This window comes from Aquarana catesbeiana, linkage group LG01 (genome assembly GCF_042186555.1).
Source record: "Aquarana catesbeiana isolate 2022-GZ linkage group LG01, ASM4218655v1, whole genome shotgun sequence".
Classification (NCBI taxonomy): Eukaryota; Metazoa; Chordata; class Amphibia; order Anura; family Ranidae; genus Aquarana; species Aquarana catesbeiana.
The window spans coordinates 851,463,385-851,485,553 of record NC_133324.1 but is presented as its reverse complement, the minus strand read 5'-3'; positions in this window follow the sequence as shown (position 1 = coordinate 851,485,553).

The window sequence follows — 22,169 nt, the reverse complement described above, 5'->3', positions numbered from 1 at the left end:
GGCAGAGATTGGTTTTTGGGGCCCCGTACGCAGCTAGGCTCCCAAAAAGTCCCACACATGTGGTATCCCCGTACTCAGGAGAAGCAGCTAAATGTATTTTGGGGTGCAATTCCACATATGCCCATGGCCTGTGTGAGCAATATATAATTTAGTGACAACTTTGTGCAAAAAAAAAAAAAAAATTTGTCACTTTCCCGCAACTTGTGTCAAAATATAAAATATTCCATGGACTCAACATGCCTCTCAGCAAATAGCTTGGGGTGTCTACTTTCCAAAATGGGGTCATTTGGGGGGGTTGTGCCATCTGGGCATTTTATGGCCTTCAAAACTGTGATAGGCAGTGAAGAGTGAAATCAAAAATTTACGCCCTTAGAAATCCTGAAGGCGATGATTGGTTTTCGGGGCCCCGTACACGGCTAGGCTCCCAAAAAGTCCCACACATGTGGTATCCCCGTACTCAGGAGAAGCAGCTGAATGTATTTTGGGGTGCAATTCCACATATGCCCATGGCCTGTGTGAGCAATATATCATTTAGTGACAACTTTTTGTAATATTTTTTTGTCATTATTCAATCACTTGGGACAAAAAAAATAATATTCAATGAGCTCAACATGCCTCTCAGCAATTTCCTTGGGGTGTCTACTTTCCAAAATGGGGTCATTTGGGGGGGGGGGTTGTACTGCCCTGCCATTTTAGCACCTCAAGAAATGACATAGGCAGTCATAAATTAAAAGCTGTGTAAATTCCAGAAAATGTACCCTAGCTTGTAGACGCTATAACTTTTGCGCAAACCAATAAATATACACTTATTGACATTTTTTTACCAAAGACATGTGGCCAAATACATTTTGGCCTAAATGTATGACTAAAATTGAGTTTATTGGATTTTTTTATAACAAAAAGTAGAAAATATAATTTTTTTTCAAAATTTTCGGTCTTTTTCCATTTATAGCGCAAAAAATAAAAATGGCAGAGGTGATCAAATACCATCAAAAGAAAGCTCTATTTGTGGGAAGAAAAGGACGCAAATTTCGTTTGGGTACAGCATTGCATGACCGCGCAATTAGCAGTTAAAGCGACGCAGTGCCAAATTGTAAAAAGTGCTCTGGTCAGGAAGGGGGTAAATCCTTCCGGGGCTGAAGTGGTTAAAAATGGACAGTTTACTAAAGTTACGAAAATTCTTGTACGACAGAATAAAAAATTGGAAGTGATGTCATGTTTTGTAGTATATTTCTATTATATTTTTGGATGGCTACTGTACTGATTAAACAAAATCGTCCGATCTGGTATCATATGAGCAAAAATTTTCGTGCATTTCCCATCGGATAATATCGGTTGAACTGTCGTGAACGGCTCTCGAAACTCTGTACTAATGATCCGATTATCGTACGATCATGTTGAAAGCTATATTTTATGTCCGATTTTTGGATCATGTGTGCGAGCCATTAGACACCATTAGCACATTTTGCCAAGCTGCAGATCCCAGCAGCAGGAAATTACTGATTCCTACAGCTGGGATTGACAGCTGCATGCGGTGATTTCTGGCTTTATGAACAGGCATGAATAGCAGTCACTGACAGCCAGTTATTGCAGTATATGGGCTAAGCGGCCGCTGCAATATGCACACAACTCGGCCGCTGCAATATGCACACAACTGTCAATCCCAGCCACAGTATGGCAAAACTCCTGTGCAAATAGTGCCTGGGTTGAAGCAAATTGGGTGAGCATGGTCCAAATATTTATAAATAAAATGTCCAGTTCAAGACTAATGCTACCTCCAAATGATATGAGATAATTACAAAAAAAGCTTGTGTCAAATGCAAAGAAAATGTTTTATCTGAAACTAAAGTATGTCAGGAACTTATTTGCAGTTGAATTATTTAGTAGGTAAAGGTAAAAAGCTATAGTGCACATGCAAGAATATACAGCTGTGAGGATGTCACTCACATGGTTTAACATGCTGCTGCTTGGAATAGAAATCCTCATCATAATTACATGTACATATGCTATGTTTTTTGTACTGCTTGCACTGTGCATGTGACTTTTTAACAGACTACCTTGATTGCTTATTGAGCAATTGTTAAGCATGTCACTTTTTAAAAAATATTCAAGTAAACAGTATTTACTGTATGTGCACATTCTTTAAACCCAAAAGCAAACATTTAATGTAGTGCAGCTCACTAATTCTTTGATGTGATGACTGTTATAGTTTCCTTTTAATCTGGACTGGTGTCATGCTTCCTACAGTGCCTTAAAAAGTATTCATACCCCTTGAATATTTCCAAATTTTGTCATGTTACAACCAAAAATAAATGTATTTTATTCAGATTTTATGTAATAAATCAACACAAGGTGGCACATAATTGTGAAGTAGAAGAAAAATTATAATTGGTTTTCAAAATTTGTTACAAATAAATATCTGAAAAGTGTGGCGTGCATTTGTATTCAGCCCCCTTTACTCTGATACCCCTAACTAAAAACTAATGGAACCAGTTGCCTTCAGAAGTCATCTAATTAGTAAATAGAGTCCACCTGTGTGCAATTTAATCTCAGATCTATAAAAACAGCTGTTCTGTGAAACCCTCAGAAGTTTGTTAGAGAACCTTAGTAAACAAACAGCATCACGAAGAACAAGGAACACACCAGCCAGGTCGGGGATGTAGTTGTAGAGAAGTTTAAAGCAGGGTTAGATTATAAAAAAATTATCCCAAGCTTTGAACATTTCATGGAGCACTGTTCAATCCATCATCCAAAAATGGAAAGAATATGGCACAACTGCAAACCTATGAAGACATGGCCGTCAGCCTAAACTGACAGGCCAGGCAAGGAGAGCATTAATCAGAGAAGTAGCCAAGAGGCCCATGGTAACTCTGGAGGAGCTGCAGAGTTATGCCCCGTGCACACTGTCGGACATTGATCGGACATTCTGACAACAAAATCCTTGGCTCAAACTTGTTTTGCGTACACATGGTCGCACAAAGTTGTCGGAATTTCTGATCTCCAAGAATGCGGTGACGTAAACCACGTACGACGAGACTAGAAAAGGCCAGTTCAGAACCAAGCGCGGCACCCAGTAAAAGTTTGGTGAGAGACGATTCGCGCTTTTTCAGACTCGTGGTTTTCAGATCGTTTTCTGCTGTTCAGTTTGTGCTTGTGGGTTTGTATCTGCTCTTCAGTGCGTGCAGCAAGCTACATGTGACTTATTTGAGTCATTGTGTTCTTGTTCTTCGTTACTGTTTTTCAGGTCACTCTTCACAGGCCTTGCTGTTCTTCAGTGCGTTCTGTTACTTCGTTCTGAGCAGCCGACCGTTTTCTAGCCATGTTGCGTATATGTACTCCTCGTACAGTTCGTGCTGTGCGGGGGCTTGGTGTTGGGGTCCTGACCTTGACACAAGTCCAGTCAATGAACAGGGTGGGGAGGAGTTCATGGATCAAGAATTGGTTTCTTCAGCGTGACCAGTTCTGTCACATGCCTTTGCTCCGTGAGATCCATGAGAATAATCCTGATGATTTCAGGTACTTTCTCCGGATGACGGACCCCGTATTTCACTGTTTGTTGGCTTTGCTGACCCCCTATATCAGCAGGCAGGATACCTGCATGAGGCAAGCCATCACTCCGGAGCAGAGGCTTGTCACTACCCTTGAAGTTCTCAACAGGTATCTCCCCCCAGGCTCTGGGGATCATTATCCAAGAAACCTGTTCTGCCATCATTCAGGTCCTGCAGAAGGAGTATATTAAGGTAAGATTTTTATCCTTTAATATCACATTTTATTGTATTTATTGTTTGATAATATATTGTATTTCTTTCCTCATTCCCTAATTACCATGATTGGAATATGCTGTGAATGTCCCCTTTGTCCTCATGCATGCTGGATTTTTATGTAATTATTATTTTGCTCCTTGATACATATTTGCCTTCACTTACCTCCCCAGCATGGTCTACAGGCCCTATATTCACCTCATGTAGTCACTTAACAATGTATTTTGTCAGCTCCATAGTAGTATTTTACCCCAAACACCCCCTAAAATGTTTTAAAATGTGATTGGTGCTTTAAATTCGGGCAGAATGCCAGAGGCTTTTTTGTTGGGGTGTCCCCAAATCATTTTTAACCCTCCCTCCCCCCAACTGCTAAGTCAGCTGATACCAATTCTCTATCTATCCTCAATCATCTATCTGCTGACTTTGCCAAACCCACACACACTATACCCATCTCTTTTGTGGTCAGATTTATGGATGAATTCCCCAAAGCATGTAGTGCAAGGGCCTGCCTGTATACTTTCAAATGGTACTGTTTAAAGTTTTTGTATCCTATTATTATCTTGATAGGTAATAGCAGAATTTCCAAATGTGCTGAAATGTGTATTTATATCTTTGTATTATGACACTTCTTACCTGTCCAGTGGGCTGCCAATAATGTAACTAAGGAGGGGCTGTTCAAAGTAATACCCATTATTTAGGCATTCATCTTTCAATGAAGTGGAGAGGGTTACCTGTCCAAGAGCCCACCCCTATAATGTTAGAAATGGCCCAGGAGAGGGGTGGGGGAGGGGGAATCTGATAGGTGTACCTTATACTTTGGTGTTTAAAAATTCCCATTAATAAATGTTATCTTGATGTTGGCCGAGAATGTTTGTGTCTAATCTGCTTTCCATGTTTTAATGTGCAAAAAGACTAATTTTTTTTGTTTTCCTCCACAGTTTCCTTCCACGCCACAGGAATGGCAGACTGTGGCCTCCCACTTTGCCCAGCGGTGGGACTTTCCTAACTGCGGAGGGGCAATTGATGGGAAACACGTCCACATCATCCCACCACCCAACTTGGGGTCATACTATTATAATTATAAAGGGTTCAATAGTATTGTGATGTTGGCGGTGGTGTCGGCTAATTATGAGTTCCTGTATGTGGATGTGGGGAAGAATGGCCGGATGTCTGATGGTGGAGTCATCGCCCAGACGGAGTTTTACAGGCATCTCCAGAATGGCAGCTTGGACTTGCCACCTCCAGAAGACAATGTGGAAGCACTCCCATTCATCTTCGTTGCGGATGAAGCCTTTGCGCTGGGGGACCACCTTATGTGGCCATTCCCGATGAGGACCCTCACCCCAGACCAGAGGGTTTTTAATTACCGGCTGGCCAGAGCCAGAAGAGTGGTGGAGAACACATTTGGAATCATGGCTAGCCGGTTCCGCCTATTTCTTACACCCATCCATATGGCGGAGTATAAACTGAATCATATAATCCTGGCGTGCTGTGTTCTACATAACTTTTTATGCCAACATTCTGCCAACTATGCTGGCTCAGTTGGGCCTGAGGCCGGAATTATAAATGAAACAACCTTGGCGGTGCTTGAAAGTGGCCGTCCTGGCTTGCCCTCCCTGAGTGCCCGTGATGTCCGGCTAAGATACCTTGAGTTCTTTGTGGGTAGGGGGGCCACCAATATGCCAGACAATTTGTGAAACCTTGATTTAATTAAAAAAATTAAGCAAATCTTTGGTGACATTTACTGCTTGTGTTTTTTTTTAGCTGACCCTGACCGAAATGTGAGTCCTGAAAATGTCGTGATTGAGTAACCTTACAAAGCACTGTTGGGTGTTATTTACTAAAGGCAAAGACACTTTGCACTACAAGTGCACTTGAGAATGCACTGGAACAGCACTTGTAGTGCAAAGTGGATTTGCCCTTAGGAAATAACACCCATTGTCACAGAAAGCAGCAATTAGATCACCACAAAAGTGTTGTAGCGTTGAGACAATAATCCATACATTCTTGATTAACAATCTTTTTAATACCTGCACAATCACATGTGCATTTAGAAAAGGTTTTTAAAACAAACCAACATGTTTGTTGTATAACAATTTTTGGGGTGGCATTATCAAAAATAGAAATGTCCATTTAAGATAAAACAGGCATGTTTCAAAACAACAAGAAAGACACAAATCTTGAACTTACAAAGTTCACATTTGGTAGAACTTGAAGGCAATATCTGACATGAGTATTTAGGAACTGTGTTTGATATTGCGTTCAGATGGGGTGAAGTCACCCCAGGAAAAGCCAAATTTTGAAGAAGCACACCAATTTACGAATGTCAACATGTGCTATCTGCCATCACGGGGGATCAAGGGACGTGTTTTGGGGGAGCAACCCCTTCCTCTCAGCTACTTTATTATTGAGGAAAGGGTTGCACCCCCAAAACGCCTACATTGATCTCCCATGATGGCAGATAGCACATGTTGACACACTGTGTGCATCCTCAAAATTTGGCTTTTCTAAAAATCGCTAAAACATTTTTAACATTGTAGCACACAAAAAACAAAGGGATTTAGAGGGGTTTTAAACTCTCCCCAAAACATCAATGATGTTCTTATTTTTTTGAATAACATCATTGATGTTTTTCTTGAGGTTTTCCAATGCTAAATTACACCCCATGATCTCCCCGATCAGGATCTGTGCACTTTCCGAGGTGAAATGCCCTGGATCCACAACATCACGATCACCTAAAAAGAGAATAACCAAAAAAAAAACAGGTATTATAAATATGCCGGCATCCATCTCTTACCTGAGCCTGTAGTCGCAGACACTCACCTGTTGTGGTGACTAGTTCCACCACGTCTTCTTCCTCCTACTCTTCTTGTGTTGGGGGTATTTCCCCTTCTTCCAGAGGTGGGGGGTCTCTGGTCTCCTCTGATGAGGGGTGTCCTCCGAGTCTTTTCTCCCCTATGTAAAACAAAAATGGTATACTTAGCACACAGATATTTGATGGCAGAACTATAAATATGAAACATTGCTTGGAAGTGGGGTACAATTGTCTGTTTTGCCAGAGTTCCAAGATGTAGAATTTTGAGTGTCCTTTGTCAAGCTTCAATACTTTACCTGTTTTGTACAAGCTTCACAGATGGAGACACCCCTATAGAATACACTGGAGCACCTGTGTGGGCCCCCTAATAAAAAGGGTGTTCTTGTGTCCCACACATCCAAAGGGATGAAGCTAAGGGGAAAATAATACTGGGAGTATGCTATAGGCCCCCTAACCTGAGGGAGGAAGTGGAGACAGATCTCCTATCACAAATTGGATTAGCAGCAAGGATGGGAAGTGTTATCATAATGGGGGATTTTAATTATCCAGACATAGACTGGGCGGAGGGAACCGCGCATTCATTTAAGGCTCGCCAGTTCCTTAGTGTCTTGCAGGACAATTTTATGGGTCAGATGGTAGACGCACCAACTAGAAATAAAACATTACTAGATCTACTGATTACCAACAATACAGACCTGATAACAGATGTGGAAATACGGGGCAATTTAGGTAGCAGCGATCACAGGTCAATTAGTTTCAGTATAAATCACACAAATAGGAAACATGAAGGGAACACAAAGACACTGAATTTCAAAAGAGCCAACTTCCCTAAACTACAAACCTTGCTAAAAGGCATAAATTGGGATAAAATATTAGGAACAAAGAATACAGAGGAGAGATGGGTTTGCTTTAAGAGCATATTAAATAAGGGCATTAGCCAATGTATCCCATTGGGTAATAAATTTAAAAGAGCGAACAAACATCCTGGATGGCTTAACTCCAATGTAAAAATGCATATAAAAGCAAAGGAGAAAGCCTTCAAAAAATACAAGGTTGAGGGATCATCCTCAGCATTCAGAATTTATAAAGAATGCAATAAGAAATGTAAGGGTGCAATTAGGATGGCTAAGATAGAACATGAAAGACACATAGCGGAGGAGAGCAAAAAAAATCCCAAGAAATTCTTTAAGTATGTAAACAGTAAAAAAGGGAGGACAGACCATATTGGCCCCATAAAGAATGAGGAAGGACATCTGGTTACAAAGGATGGGGAGATGGCAAAGGTATTGAATTTATTCTTCTCCTCAGTCTTCACGAGTGAATCAGGGGGCTTCAGTAACCAAAACTGCAGTGTTTATCCTCATGACACAACACAGGAAGCACCTACATGGTTAACAGAGGACGGAATTAAAATTAGACTTGAGAAACTTAACATTAATAAATCACCGGGACCAGATGGCTTGCATCCGAGGGTACTTAGGTGATTGCCAGACCGTTGTTCCTAATTTTTACAGACAGTCTATTGACTGGAATGGTACCAGCTGATTGGAGAAAAGCCAATGTAGCACCAATATTTAAAAAGGGCCCAAAAAACATCCCTGGGAATTACAGACCAGTTAGCCTAACATCAATAGTATGTAAACTCTTGGAGGGGATGATAAGGGACTATATACAAGATTTTAATAATAAGAATGATATCATTAGCAGTAATCAGCATGGATTCATGAAGAATCGTTCTTGCCAAACCAATCTATTAACCTTCTATGAGGAGGTGAGTTGCCATCTAGATAAAGGATGGCCCATAGACGTGGTGTATCTGGATTTTGCAAAGGCATTTGACACAGTTCCCCATAAACGTTTACTGTACAAAATAAGGTGCGTTGGCATGGACCATAGGGTGAGTACATGGATTGAAAACTGGCTACAAGGGTGTGTTCAGAGGGTGGTGATAAATGGGGAGTACTCAGAATGGTCAGGGGTGGGTAGTGGGGCTCCCCAGGGTTCTGTGCTGGGACCAATCCTATTTAATTTGTTCATAAACGACCTGGAGGATGGGATAAACAGTTCAATCTCTGTATTTGCAGACGATACTAAGCTAAGCAGGGCAATAACTTCTCCGCAGGATGTGGAAATCTTGCAAAAAGACCTGAACAAATTAATGGGGTGGGCGACTACATGGCAAATGAGGTTCAATGTAGAAAAATGTAAAATAATGCATTTGGGTGGCAAAAATATGAATGCAATCTATACACTGGGGGGAGAACCTCTGGGGGAATCTAGGATGGAAAAGGACCTGGGGGTCCTAGTAGATGATAGGCTCAGCAATGGCATGCAATGCCAAGCTGCTGCTAATAAAGCAAACAGAATATTGGCATGCATTAAAAGGGGGATCAAATGCAGAGATAAAACGATAATTCTCCTGCTCTACAAGACTCTGGTCCGGCCGCACCTGGAGTATGCTCTCCAGTTCTGGGCACCAGTCCTCAGGAGGGACGTACTGGAAATGGAGCGAGTACAAAGAAGGGCAACAAAGCTAATAAAGGGTCTGGAGGATCTTAGTTATGAGGAAAGGTTGCGAGCACTGAACTTATTCTCTCTGGAGAAGAGACGCTTGAGAGGGGATATGATTTCAATTTACAAATACTGTACTGGTGACCCCACAATAGGGATAAAACTTTTTCGCAGAAGAGAGTTTAATAAGACTCGTGGCCACTCATTACAATTAGAAGAAAAGAGGTTTAACCTTAAACTATGTAGAGGGTTCTTTACTGTAAGAGCGGCAAGGATGTGGAATTCCCTTCCACAGGCGGTGGTCTCAGCGGGGAGCATTGATAGCTTCAAGAAACTATTAGATAATCACCTGAATGACCGCAATATACAGGGATATGTAATGTAATACTGACACATAATCACACACATAGGTTGGACTTGATGGACTTGTGTCTTTTTTCAACCTCACCTACTATGTAACTATGTAACTAGTGCTCCAGCGTCCAGATGTGAAAACAGCTGCTGAGTGTCCTCTCCTTACACAGAATCTAGTTTGCATTTCATTCTAGTAACAAACCCATCTACACAACCAAATTATTTTCATACAAGTAGGCCCTAAAAAATGTGGGCAAATGCATATGGGCAAAACAATGGTGTTTTATAGGCCGAAAGAAAAATGTTTGATACGAACGAATAATGTACCCATGAACATGAAAGTTGCCATTTTAAACTGTACAACACTTAAGAAAAGCACATGGAGCAGCATGAACGTAATAAAGACAAAAAGAATAGGAACACAGCACAACTACTTACTTTTTTTGCAGCACTCTCCGGATCTTTCTGTACTGCTCATGTTCTCGTAATTTCAGGTCCGACCACCGCTTCCTGAGCTGATCTTTCGATCGACGTACCCCGAAATTCTGGTGCAGACTTTTCACCACTTTCACCATGATCTTGGCCTTTCGGACATTGGGGTTGGGGTAAGGTCCATACTTCCCATCATAGTCGGCCTTCTTCAGGATGTCGACCATCTCCAACATCTCCCCAAAGGACATATTTGAGGCCTTAAATCGTCTCCTTCTGGATCGGGACGTTTCTGGATCCGGGCTTTCCTCCTCCTCCTCGTTGCTATAATTAGCACACAACTGCTGTGTCTCCGCCATGTGCTCTCCCCCCACTGCGCTGAACAAAAAGGGGCGGGGAATAGACTAGAAAGAACGTCAGTGGTGGGCGGAGTTACATGCATGCGCAGTGTGTATAAAGCGTAACACGCGTGCGTAGTACGTACGATCTGTGAGCGGAGGAAGGAGCATTGGAGGCGCCGATCGTGAGAAGGAAGGTAAGATCTAAACTTGGGCCTATACTGCTTCTAAATTGAAGCCTATATTGTAACAAGATTAGGAGAGTTTGGCCTGACATTAGGGTTTGTCTTGTGTTGTGTCTTGCAGAGAAAATGGATGGCTTCAATGACCACAATTTCCTCCCCCTGTTCATAGACAAATACAGGGAGCTGCCCTCTCTGTGGCAGGTGAGACACGCCCATTAAAACAATAAACAAAAGAGGCAGGCAGCGCTGGACAAACTGCTGGAGTTGGTGAAGCCGGTGGTCCCCACGGCAACCATCCTCTATTTAAAAACCAAAATTGGTGGCCTGAGGAGCACTTATCTTAGGGAGCGCAAGAAGGTCACGGATTCCCGGAGATCAGGAGCTGGAGCAGATGACGTTTATGTCCCCAGGCTGTGGTACTATGAGAGACTGCGATTTCTGTCAGACCACACTGAAGTCAGGGAATCCCTCTATACTCTTCCTTCCACTCTTCCTTCCACCCCAGCTGAGGCTTCCGATGTCCAACCTGGGCCTTCCAGCCAGGAAGAAATGGAGGAGCCCAGCTTGAGCCAGATATAGCATTCTTCTACAGATTTCTGGTCAATAAAGAAATTATGTTTACTAGATGTTATTATTGATCACTAATTGCTGATTGAAAAAAGTGTTTTACATATCAATAGTGGGCACAAAAATTGGGACAAGAATGAAAAATGCTGGGCTCAGAAGGATAGTCTGTTATATTTGTAAACATTCAATTTGCAACAGTCAGGGGATGAAAATTGTGTGTGATTGATGAATTAAAAACTAAAACTATGTCCCTTTTTCATACACAGGAAGACCTCAGCCAGGAGGAGGCTGTGGAATGTGGCAGCCAGGAGGAGGCGAGGCTAAGTTGCAGCCAGGAGGAGGTGGGGCTAAGTGTCAGCCAGGAGAAGCCTGGGACAAGTCGAAGCCTGACCGAATCGCAGGTTCCTCCCCTCCGCCTTCCATACAAAAGAGCGAGGAAGGCAACTCACATGCAGGATTCAGTGCTCAGGCTCATTCAGAAGGCTTCTGCATCCCTCAGAGCCTTACCCACTCCTGAAGAGGCCTTTGCCTGCATGGCTGTCACAAAACTGCAGGGCATGCAGGAGGGTCAACGTAAACTATGTGAGGACCTTCTTTATAAAGTCCTAAGTAAGGGGGAGTGGTGAACTGACACCCAATACCCACCTGAGTGAGTTGGCCCCTCCTCCTCCTGCCCCAACTCCACCACCAGAGCCACAGCGTGGAAGGAAGCGTGGAAGGAAGACCAGAGAGTGATGGCCCTGGGTTCAGTCTGGTCTGACAAAAGATGCAGTCTCTTGTATGACCACAGCCTGGGGACACAGATGTCATCTGCTGCTTTCCGGATCTCTGGGACTTCTGGACCAGACTGCACTCCCTTAGATATGGACTCCTCAGGCCACCAATTTTGCTTGAAAATAGTTGATGTGTGCCCTGGGGGCCAGAGGCTTCACCCATGTCTGCTGTTTCTCCAGTGTTGCCTCCCTCTTTGTTTAGTTGTGAGCCCTTAATAAATGAAATTTTTGTTCAGTTATACTCTCCTATGTGTGTTTGCATTCAAAAAGGACAGTTTGTTTGTGAGGAGGCAGGTACATTTCAAAATACAATGTGAAATTAACAAGGGACACCAACACCAAGCAATCTCCTACAGATTATAAATAATACAAGATATCAATGGTGTTGTGGTAACTTGACACACAAAACACACACAAAAATATTATAGAGTAAAACACAACAAAAACAACAATAAAAACACAGCCTTGAAAAACAAAACAAACCCCCAAAAAGACAAAACCAGCCAGGAAGAAAACAAAAAAAAATTACAAACAATCAAAAACTAATTTGGTCAGATGTGACAAATCTAAATATATTGAGGGACTCCCAATAAATAATAAAGAAATAAGTTTGTGAGAAGTCTGTGTGAATATGAGCAGCAAAACTACTTCATTCTTTTCACATTATAAAGAAGAAGAGAGTGCGCTGTATTAAACAATTTTTGACATTGCAGCGTGACGAAAGTGCTGTATCCATTCCGAACGCTAATTTTACCAGACCGAGCTGTTCCGTCTCGGAATTTCTTCTGAGCATGCGTGGCACTTTGTGCGTCGGAACTGGGCACACACGGTCGGAATTGACGCGATCGGATTTTGTTGTCAGAAAATTTTATAGCCTGCTCTCAAACTTTGTGTGTCGGAAAATCCAATGGAAAATGTCCGATGGAGCCCACACATGGTCGGAATTTCCGACAACACGCTCCGATAGGACATTTCCATCAGAAAATCCGACCGTGTGTATGGGGCATTAGGACGAGCTCCAGCGTGTTTGCACACTCTGCATGCTGAGCCTGCCAGGAAGTCGGCAAGTCGCTGCGCTAATCACAGGCAGTGAGACATTTCCCGATCTCTGCATCCGCACATAGGGAAAATGTCTCACTGCTGGCGGGCCCGACTTCCTGGCGGGCTCGGCATATGGAGTGTGCAAACACGCTGGAGCTCATCCCTACTGCAGAGATCCACATATCAGGTGGGAGAATATGTCCACAGGACAACTATTAGTTGTGGCCTCCACAAATCTGGCCTTTATGGCAAGAGTGGCAAGAAAAAAACATTGTTGAAAGAAAGCCATAAGAAGTTCCAATTGCAGTTTGTGAGAAGCCACGTGGGGGACACAGCAACATGTGGAAGAAGGTGTTCTGGTCAGATGAGACAAAAATTTAACTTTTTGGCCTAAAAGCAAAACTCTATGTGTGGCAGAAAACTAACACTGCACATCACCCTGAACACACCATCCCCACCGTGAAACATGGTAGGGGCAGCATCATATTGTGGTAATGCTTTTCTTCAGCAGGGAGAAGGGAAGCTGGTCAGAGTTGATAGGAATATGGATGGAGCCAAATACAGGGCAACCTTAGAAGAAAACCTGTTAGAGTCTGCAAAAGACTTGACACTGGGGCGGAGGTTCACCTTTCAGCAGGACAAAGACCCTAAACATACAACCAGAGCTACAATGGAATGGATTAGATCAAAGCATATTCATGTGTTAGAATGACCCAGTCAAAGTCCAGGCATAAATCCAATTGAAAATCTGTGGCAAAACTTGAAAATTGCTATTCACAGATGCTTTCCATTCAATCTGACAGAGCTTGAGCTATTTTGCAAAGAAGAATGGGCATACAGTTCACTATCTAGATATGCAAAGCTGGTAGAGATAGCCCCAAAAAGACTTACAGCTGTAATTGCAGCGAAAGGTGGTTCTACAAAGTAGAACACAAATGCAAGCCACACTTTTCACATATTTTGTTATAAAAAGTGTTGAAAACCATTTATCATTTTCCTTCCTCTTCACAATTATGTGCCACTTTGTGTTGGTCTATCACATAAAATCCCAATAAAATACATTTACTTTTTTGATTGTAACATGACAAAATGTAGAACATTTCAAGGGGTATGAATAATTTTTCAAGGCACTGTAGATGACTTCTCTGCCTGGCTACCCTACTTTCTCTCTTCTATAACCACCATCATTCTTGGTGACTTTAACATTCCCACTAATTTTACTAGCCCAGCTACCTCTCAAATTTTCAACTTAACCTCATCCTTTGACCTAACACAATGGACCGAGTTCCCCAACCCACTCTGATGGTAATACCCTTGACCTTGTTTTCTCCCATCTTTGCACTCCCTACAATGCCACCAACACCCCCTTTCCTCTCTCTGCTCACAACCTCATCACTTTCACAATGTCCTTGTCTCCAACCACCTGTCCCTCCCTGTAGAAAACTATTTTCCTGCAGAAACCTTCACCACTTTAATCCTTCTCTTGTCAACTGACCCCCTCCCTGACAAAATCTCACCCCTGTCTTGCCCTGACCTGACCATGTCAGTCTACAGCAGTTCACTTTCATCCACACTGGATTTTCTTGCTCTTCTCACTACATGAAGTATCAGGCCCCGGCCATTAAAACCTTGGCAGACTGACAACACCAGAAATCTTAAGAGATATAGCTGTGCACGGAAGTGTTTGTGGTGTAAAACCAAATCCCAGCATGTATTCGCCCTATATAAATCTGCCTTTTTAAAATAAAATTACTCCCTCCATGCTGCCAAACAAGCCTCCTTGATCATGCTTACTAATACTCTGTCCTCTAGTCCTCATCGTCTCTTCTCTACTTTTAACTCTCTACTTTCTCCACCATCATCTCCATCCAATAACTCGCTCACTGCTCATGAGATTGCCAATCACGTCAAAAACAAGACTGATGCAATTTGCGGGTGCATCTTTACTGCACAGACATCTATCCCACACTTAAAATACCCTGTACAAAACCACTCTCAACACTCTCCTCTTTTGACCTTGCTATTACCAAAGAAGTTGCTAAGGTTTTCTCAGAAGCCTGCCTTACCACCTCTCTCCTCGATTCTGCTCCCTCATAACTACTATGGCCACCCTCTTCTTCTATCCTATGCTCCCTCACTCACATCTTCAATCTCTTCCTCTGAACTGGCACCCACCCCTCTAAAACATGCACTAATTACTCCCATACATAAAAAGCCCTCGCTGGATCCATCTCCTTGCTCCAGTTTGCATCAAAACTTTTAGAAAGCTTAGTCTACAACCGTCTGAGCTCCTACCTCACTGACAACAACCTTCTTGACCCCTTATGCCGTGTACACACAGTCGGACTTTTCAGCTACAAAAGTCCGACAGCCCGTCCGACGGACTTTCAACAGACTTTCGACGGACTTTTGGCGGACTTTCAACAGACTTTCTAACGACCGGACTTGCCTACACACGATCACACAAAAGTTCGACGGATTCGTACGTGATGACGTACACTGGACTAAAATAAGGAAGTTGATAGCCAGTAGCCAATAGCGGCCCTAGCGTGGGTTTTTGTCAGTCGGACTAGCATACAGACGAGCGGATTTCTGGGTCTGGTGGAGTTACGACGTAAATATTTGAAGCATGTTCCAAATCTAAAGTCCGTCAGATTTGCGACTGGAAAAGTCCGCTGAAGGTCCGGTGAAGCCCACACATGATCGGATTGTCCGCCTCCTCAAAAAAAAACATCACTCTTGGCCTTCAAGACTCTGCTCTCTCCTGGTTCTCCTCCTACCTATCACAGCATTCCTTCAGTGTTACTTACAACTCTGTTCCTTCCTCTCTACTTCCTCTTTCTGTAGGGGTAACCCAAGGTACTCCCATGGCTTCCAATGCCACCTCTATGCTGATGAGACACAAATCTATCTATCTACTCCTCAGCTCACTCCTTTAGTCTCCTCTTGCATTACTAACTTATTAACTGACATCATGCTGATCAGCTGATCAACTGACATCATGCTGATCAGCACCTCTGTAACATCTACAAAATATGCCCCTTTTTAACCGTTGAAACCACTAAGCAGCATTTTAACTCCCTTGGTATCTCTCACCTTGACTATTGTAACTTCCTCCTCATTGGCCTACCTCTTCGCAAGCTATGCCCTCTTCTGTAGGGATGGTCCAGATGGTCAAGTCGAACATAAGTTCGATTCGAACATCGGGTGTTTGTTCGCAAACAAACCAAACATATGGGGCGTTCGCGGAAAATTAGAGCGCTGCAGAGCGTCCCATAATGCACCGTGAGATCGTAATGCATTAATGCTGAGTTGCCAAAGCATGCACCTGACCTGCATGCTTTGGCCAATCACAGTGCACTCTGCTGTGAGAGCCATGACTGGCCAAAGGCAGGGTGCCTTTAGCCAATCATGGCTCAGGGGGCTAAGTCCATGCCCCACACTATATAAGGCTGCTTACATGGCAGCCATATATAGTGTTATGATTGAGAGAACATTAGCTAGAGGCAGGTTAGTTAGTGGTGTGCAGGCAGTTTAGTATATATAGATATCTATAGATTTTTAGGGGAAGTCCACGGCAAAATTAAAAAAAAAACAGCTTGGGGTCCCCCCCAAAATCCATACCAGGCCCTTTTTGTGTGGCAAAGATTTTAAGGGGAACTCCACAAAAAATTGGCATGGGGTCCCCCAAAAATCCATACCAGACCCTTATTCAAGCAAACAGCCTGGCAGGCCAGGTAAGGGGAGGACAAGCAAGTGCCCCCCTCCTGAACTCGTCCCTACAACCTTGGCCTTTGGTTGTTGGGGTCTGTGGGCGGGGGGGCTTATCAGAATCTTGAAGCCCCCTTTAACAAGGGGGCCCCCAGATCCCTCCCCCTATGTAAATGGTATTGGTTACATTGTGCTCCTACCCATTCACCAAAAAAGTGTCAAAAAGTAAAAACCACAAAAGACAGTTTTTGACAATTCCTTTATTAAAAAAGAAAAAAAAAGTATCCCGCGATGTAAATCCATCTTCAATCACGCCGCCTGATGGACCTGAAAAATAGATTAAAAAAGGTGCTCCTTATTATATAGGCAAGGGTGGGGCCACCCGGTAATGTAACCAAGTTGATGTCAACTGACATCAGGGGGGTGGGGTCATCCGGATACATCAGCGGGTGGCCCACCCTTGCCCATGCAACAGCTGTCACAGCGAACAAACAGCAGTCGGCGGGTACCCTCCCATAGAGGCGTAGTATTTTCCTTTTTTATTTTTTCTATTTTTCGGGTCCGTTGGGCGGCATGATTAACGATGGATGTACATCATCACTTGACACTTTTTTTCTTTTTTAATAAGGGAATTGTCAAAAACTGTCTTTTGTGGTTTTTACTTTTTCACACTTTTTTTGTGAATGAGTAGGGGTAAAATGTACCTGATACCCATTCACATAAGGGGGGGCTGGGACCTGGGGTCCCCCTTGTTAAAGGGGGCTTCCTTATTCCGATAAGCCCCCCACCCGCAGACCCCAACAACCAATAGCCAGGGTTGTTGGGACAAGGCCCTTGTCCCCATCAATATGGACATATGGTGCTTTTGGGGACCCCAAAGTACCCTCCCCATGTTGAGGGCATGTATCCTGGTATGGTTCAGGAGGGGGGGCGCTCGCTCGCCCCCCCATCCTGTCCTCCAGGCTGCATGCTCAGATAAGGGTCTGGTATGGTTTTTAGGGAGGCTCCATGCCAATTTTTTTTTAATTTTGGCATAACGTTCCCCTTAAAACCCATACCAGACCGAAGGGCCTGGTATGGACAGGGGGGGAACCCACAATGATTTTTTGCTTGATTCTTTAATCTATATTGCCGGAAGCTGGCAATACATTACAGCCGCGAGCAATTTTTAAAATTAATTTTTTTCCTTTAGAAATGTCATTTTGCTGCGGCACTGTAATATACATCACACAGATGCGTCACTTTACAGGCAGACTAAGGGGACCCCCAGGCACGGTATTTAAAGGAATATTTCATTTTTATTGTTTCATTTTAAGCATTATTAAAATCACTGCTCCTGAAAAAACGGTTTTAAAAACTTTTTATTGAATTGATACTGGTCCTCTGGGGCAGTACTCGGGTCCCCATACACTTTTAATGGCAATAACTTGCATATAAGCCTTTAAAATTAGCACTTTTGATTTTTCATGTTCGTGTCCCTTAGACTTTAATAGGGTTTGCATGTTCGCACAAATTTTTTGCCTGTTCGCATGTTCTGGTGCAAACTGACCAGGGGGGTGTTTGGCCCATCCCTATTCTTCAGTCTATCATAAATGCTGCTGCCAGGCTCATCCACCTTACTAACTGTTCAGTGTCCACCACCCCTCTCTACAAATCCCTTCACTGGCTTCCCATTGCCCAATGAATACAATTTAAAACAATAACAATAACATACAAAGCCATTTATGACTCTGCCCTGAGCTACTTTACCAATCTTATCTCCAAATATCCCGCAAACTGTTCTCTACACTCCTCCTAAGACCTCTTGCTCTCTAGCTCCCTTGTCTTCTCCGCCCGTGCTCGTCTCCAGGAATTCTCCAGAGCCTCTCCCATCCCCTGGAACGCTCTACCACAACATTTCCAGTTATTTCCTACACTTTGCACTTTTAGGCGATCCCTGAAAACCCATCTCTTCAGGGAGGTCTATCCTGCCTTCAGCTAAATACCAAATCTTCTTCTGTGCTCAGTTCTTCCCTCACAGTTACTACCTTTTGTTACACCAGCCCCTCCCTATTAGACTGTAAGCTCACAGGAGCAGGGCCCTCCTAACCCTCTTGTATTGAATTGTATTGTTTCTGTATTGTTTCCCTATATTGTATATATTGCAAAGTGCTGTGTTTGTGCTATATAAATCCTGTATAATGATAATAATAATTATAATATTCTTTCTTTCTTTTATTTTCATCTGGTGATCCTGCAAATGTAGAAGTTGAGAAAAACCATTAAAGTGATTGTAAAGTCTTGTTTTTTTCCTATAAAAATAATAAACATGGTATACTTACCTGCCCTGTTGCAGTGAATTTGCACAGAGCAGCCCAGATCCTTCTCTGCTTGGGTCCCTCTTCTGTGATCCTGGCCCCTCCCTACTGTCAAGTGCAGCTTGCTATGGGGGCACCCAAGCCGAGTCATAGCTTCCTGTGTCCATTCAGACACGAAGCCCTGACCCAGCCCCACTGCTTCTCTATCCTGATTGGCTATCTGAATTTGATTGACAGCAGCGGGAGCCAATGGTGCCGCTGAAGTGTCTCAGCAAATTAGGAGGTAGAATCTTGGGCTGCTGAGACACTCGTGGACATCACTGGACAGAGAGGGACCTCAGGTAAGTGTTAGGGAGGCTGAGGCAGGCTGCTGCACACAGAAGGCTTTTTATCTTAATGCATATGCATTAATCTGCAGGAGGACATTTATTTATTAAGTTTGCTACCACTTTAAGATGTACTTTAAATAGGAAAGATCTTTAATAAAGCTCCATTTTGTACAACTATCAAATGATCCTTTGCAGTAAAGCTGAACCATTTTACAAAGTTGCATTGAGTAATTATTTACAGTAATTAATGAAGTATGAGCTACTTTTATGGATACATATTTGTAGACCAAGAATTTGGCTGTCAAAACGACAGATAAAAATTATATTGCGGCGCTAAAAAACAGTCCAAAAAGGTCTGAAGAATGGGAGAAGTCAAACCACCAGATACAGTGTAGATGTAAAAAGGGCACTCGTCACCATGTGATAATGTAGTCTGCTTACCAGAAGGTAATACGGATCAAGCATGTACAGATATTTCTCAATAGCATCCAGCAAATCCAGCTCCCTGGAATTTAATCAATGCTTGAGTTCTTTGAATTGCAGTGCTGGGATTCATTTTCTTATGTGCGCTGGGACAGGGACAACTGATGGTAGAAGAATATGGATGTCCTTCAAAGATTGAGACTGTTTTTTAGCGCCGCAATATAATTTTTAAGTGACTTTTTGTTTGTTATCAATGAACTTTGCTGGCTGCTTGCTTATATATTTAGTTCAGCGCAATTTTTTTTCTTTTATGATTCCACCGTCAAAATGACAGCCCATCCTGGCAGGAATATGTACAAGAGTGTGCATTGTAGAGGGTGACCTACACATATACTGTAGTTTGGCTTATTTGACATTTTGCAGAATGTTTCGGGTTCTCAATTGATTAATACCCAATAGATTCAACAACTCATGCATCACTTTATCTTTCTCTACTAATCTTATCTCTGCAATTAAAGTTTATTAACTATTCACAAAGTGCTGCTGATTATGCTTTTTAAACTGTATATTTAACAAGTTAGAGAATCCTGCTTTAGAGCTGAGATTAAATCTCCTAAACTGTTAAATAATTGAAAAGTTCAAAAGAAAGCAGTGACCTAAAACAAGACTACAATGGGTCACTAGACTGTAAGTTTGCAAGTTAGGCAACTGCAGAACATAAAACGCAGTTTCAGATGTTCATTTTGTTTTTTTAGGCAAAAGAAGAAAACTGCTAGTAAATTTGGGATAAATAATCATGTAAGCCATAAAATATCAAGCACGTTACCTGATAATGTACATTTGAACAAGATTATAAGTAGAAATGAGCTTGTTGTTCGGGTCAAACATAAGTTCGACTCGAACATTGGGTGTTCGCCCATTCGCTGAACAGCGAACATTATGGGGCATTTGCGGGAAAATTTGAGCGCCGCGTAATGCCCCATAATGCATTGCGAGAAGGGAGAATTGTGGTCTGAAGAAACCGCTCTGCCACCTCCATCCCTAAATACAGCAAAAAGAAGGGGAGGACGGCCTTGGGACTTTGAGTGAGGTGGGAGAGATTCGGAACACTTCCACAATCAGTGCAAAAAATGTTTTATTGATCACAAAGTGCTAAATACATAAATGGGATCAGCAATAAGTGTGCGTTACCCGGCATAGTGGCCTAGTTTAAAGCATAAGTAAAAAACAAATACAATTCATTACACTTGATTTATACATCCATAAGAGGTATTATACATAGTGAATCGCTAGAAAGCTAAAAATACACATACATCATCTGAATTAGTAAAATACATAATACACATGCATGGATAGCAGCAGTATGTGACCATATGATGACCAACTTCAAGTACCCAACAAAATGGGCGTGCATGTGGCATTGATAGTGCCCTACGCGTTTCGCGAGTCTCCTCTCGCTCATCAGGGGCTGATGCGTAATTTGTATGTCACTTGACTGGATAAGGTCACCAAAAAATCAGGTCTCAAGATGGCGGCAATGAGCAATGCCGGTACGGGGGCTGAGGGGGAGTGGCAACCAACAACCGCTGCAGGATAGACCAGGAAGCACGGCAAGGACTGCAGGAGCTAATGTGGTAAGTGGTCTGGAGGTGTCCATAAACATATATTTGCCATTAGCAATGATATCATCGCTAATGGCAAATATATGTTTATGGACACCTCCAGACCACTTACCACAGAATTTTCAGCAGAATTCTGACGGACTTTCCGAACAAACGGACTTGCCTACACACGATCACACTAAAGTCCAACGGATTCATATGTGATGACGTACGACCGGACTAAAATAAGGAAGTTGATAGCCAGTAGCCAAAAGCTGCCCTAGCATCAGCTTTTCGTCCATCGGACTAGCATACAGACGAGTGGACTTTTCGACCGGACTCGAGTCCGTCAGAAAGATTTGAAACATGTTCCAAATCGAAAGTCTGTCAGATTTTCGACCGAAAAAGTCCTCTGCAGGTCCGATGAACCCCACACACGGTCGAATTGTCTGCAGAATCGGTCCGTCGGACCAGTCCGGTCGAAAAGTCCACTCGTGTGTACATGGCATATAAGTGCAAAAAAAATTAAATAAATAAAAAACACTCAAAAACACAAAAAAAGCCAAAATAGTTGTGGTTTTATTTTTCTTCTCTGTTATCTCTCTTACGTTCGCTCTCTATTGTCTGCTCTATTGTTCTCTCTCTTTTATTTTATAACTGTAATGTTTTATTTTTACTATGTTTTATTGTATTTGCTTTACAGGTATGGTAAGTCTTACTGTTCTACTGTTATTGTTAACCATAATTTGCTTAGCAGGTACACTATTCAGCTACAGCACGGGTTTATTTGTTCTGACAGCAACAGCGTTTGCTCCCACGATGCATAAAGCCGTGACTCCAGAGCTGTCGGAGGTGATTTCACCACCACAGTTAAAAAAAGAGCATATATGCTGAAGCATGGGGGCAGGGGTGGAGGAGCAATTTGCTCCTAACATTAGGGGCGGATTGCCCCCATGCTTCAGCATATATTTTTTAGGCACAGATTGCGTTAATTTTTTTTAATTTTGACTATGTTTTATTGTATTTGCTTTGCA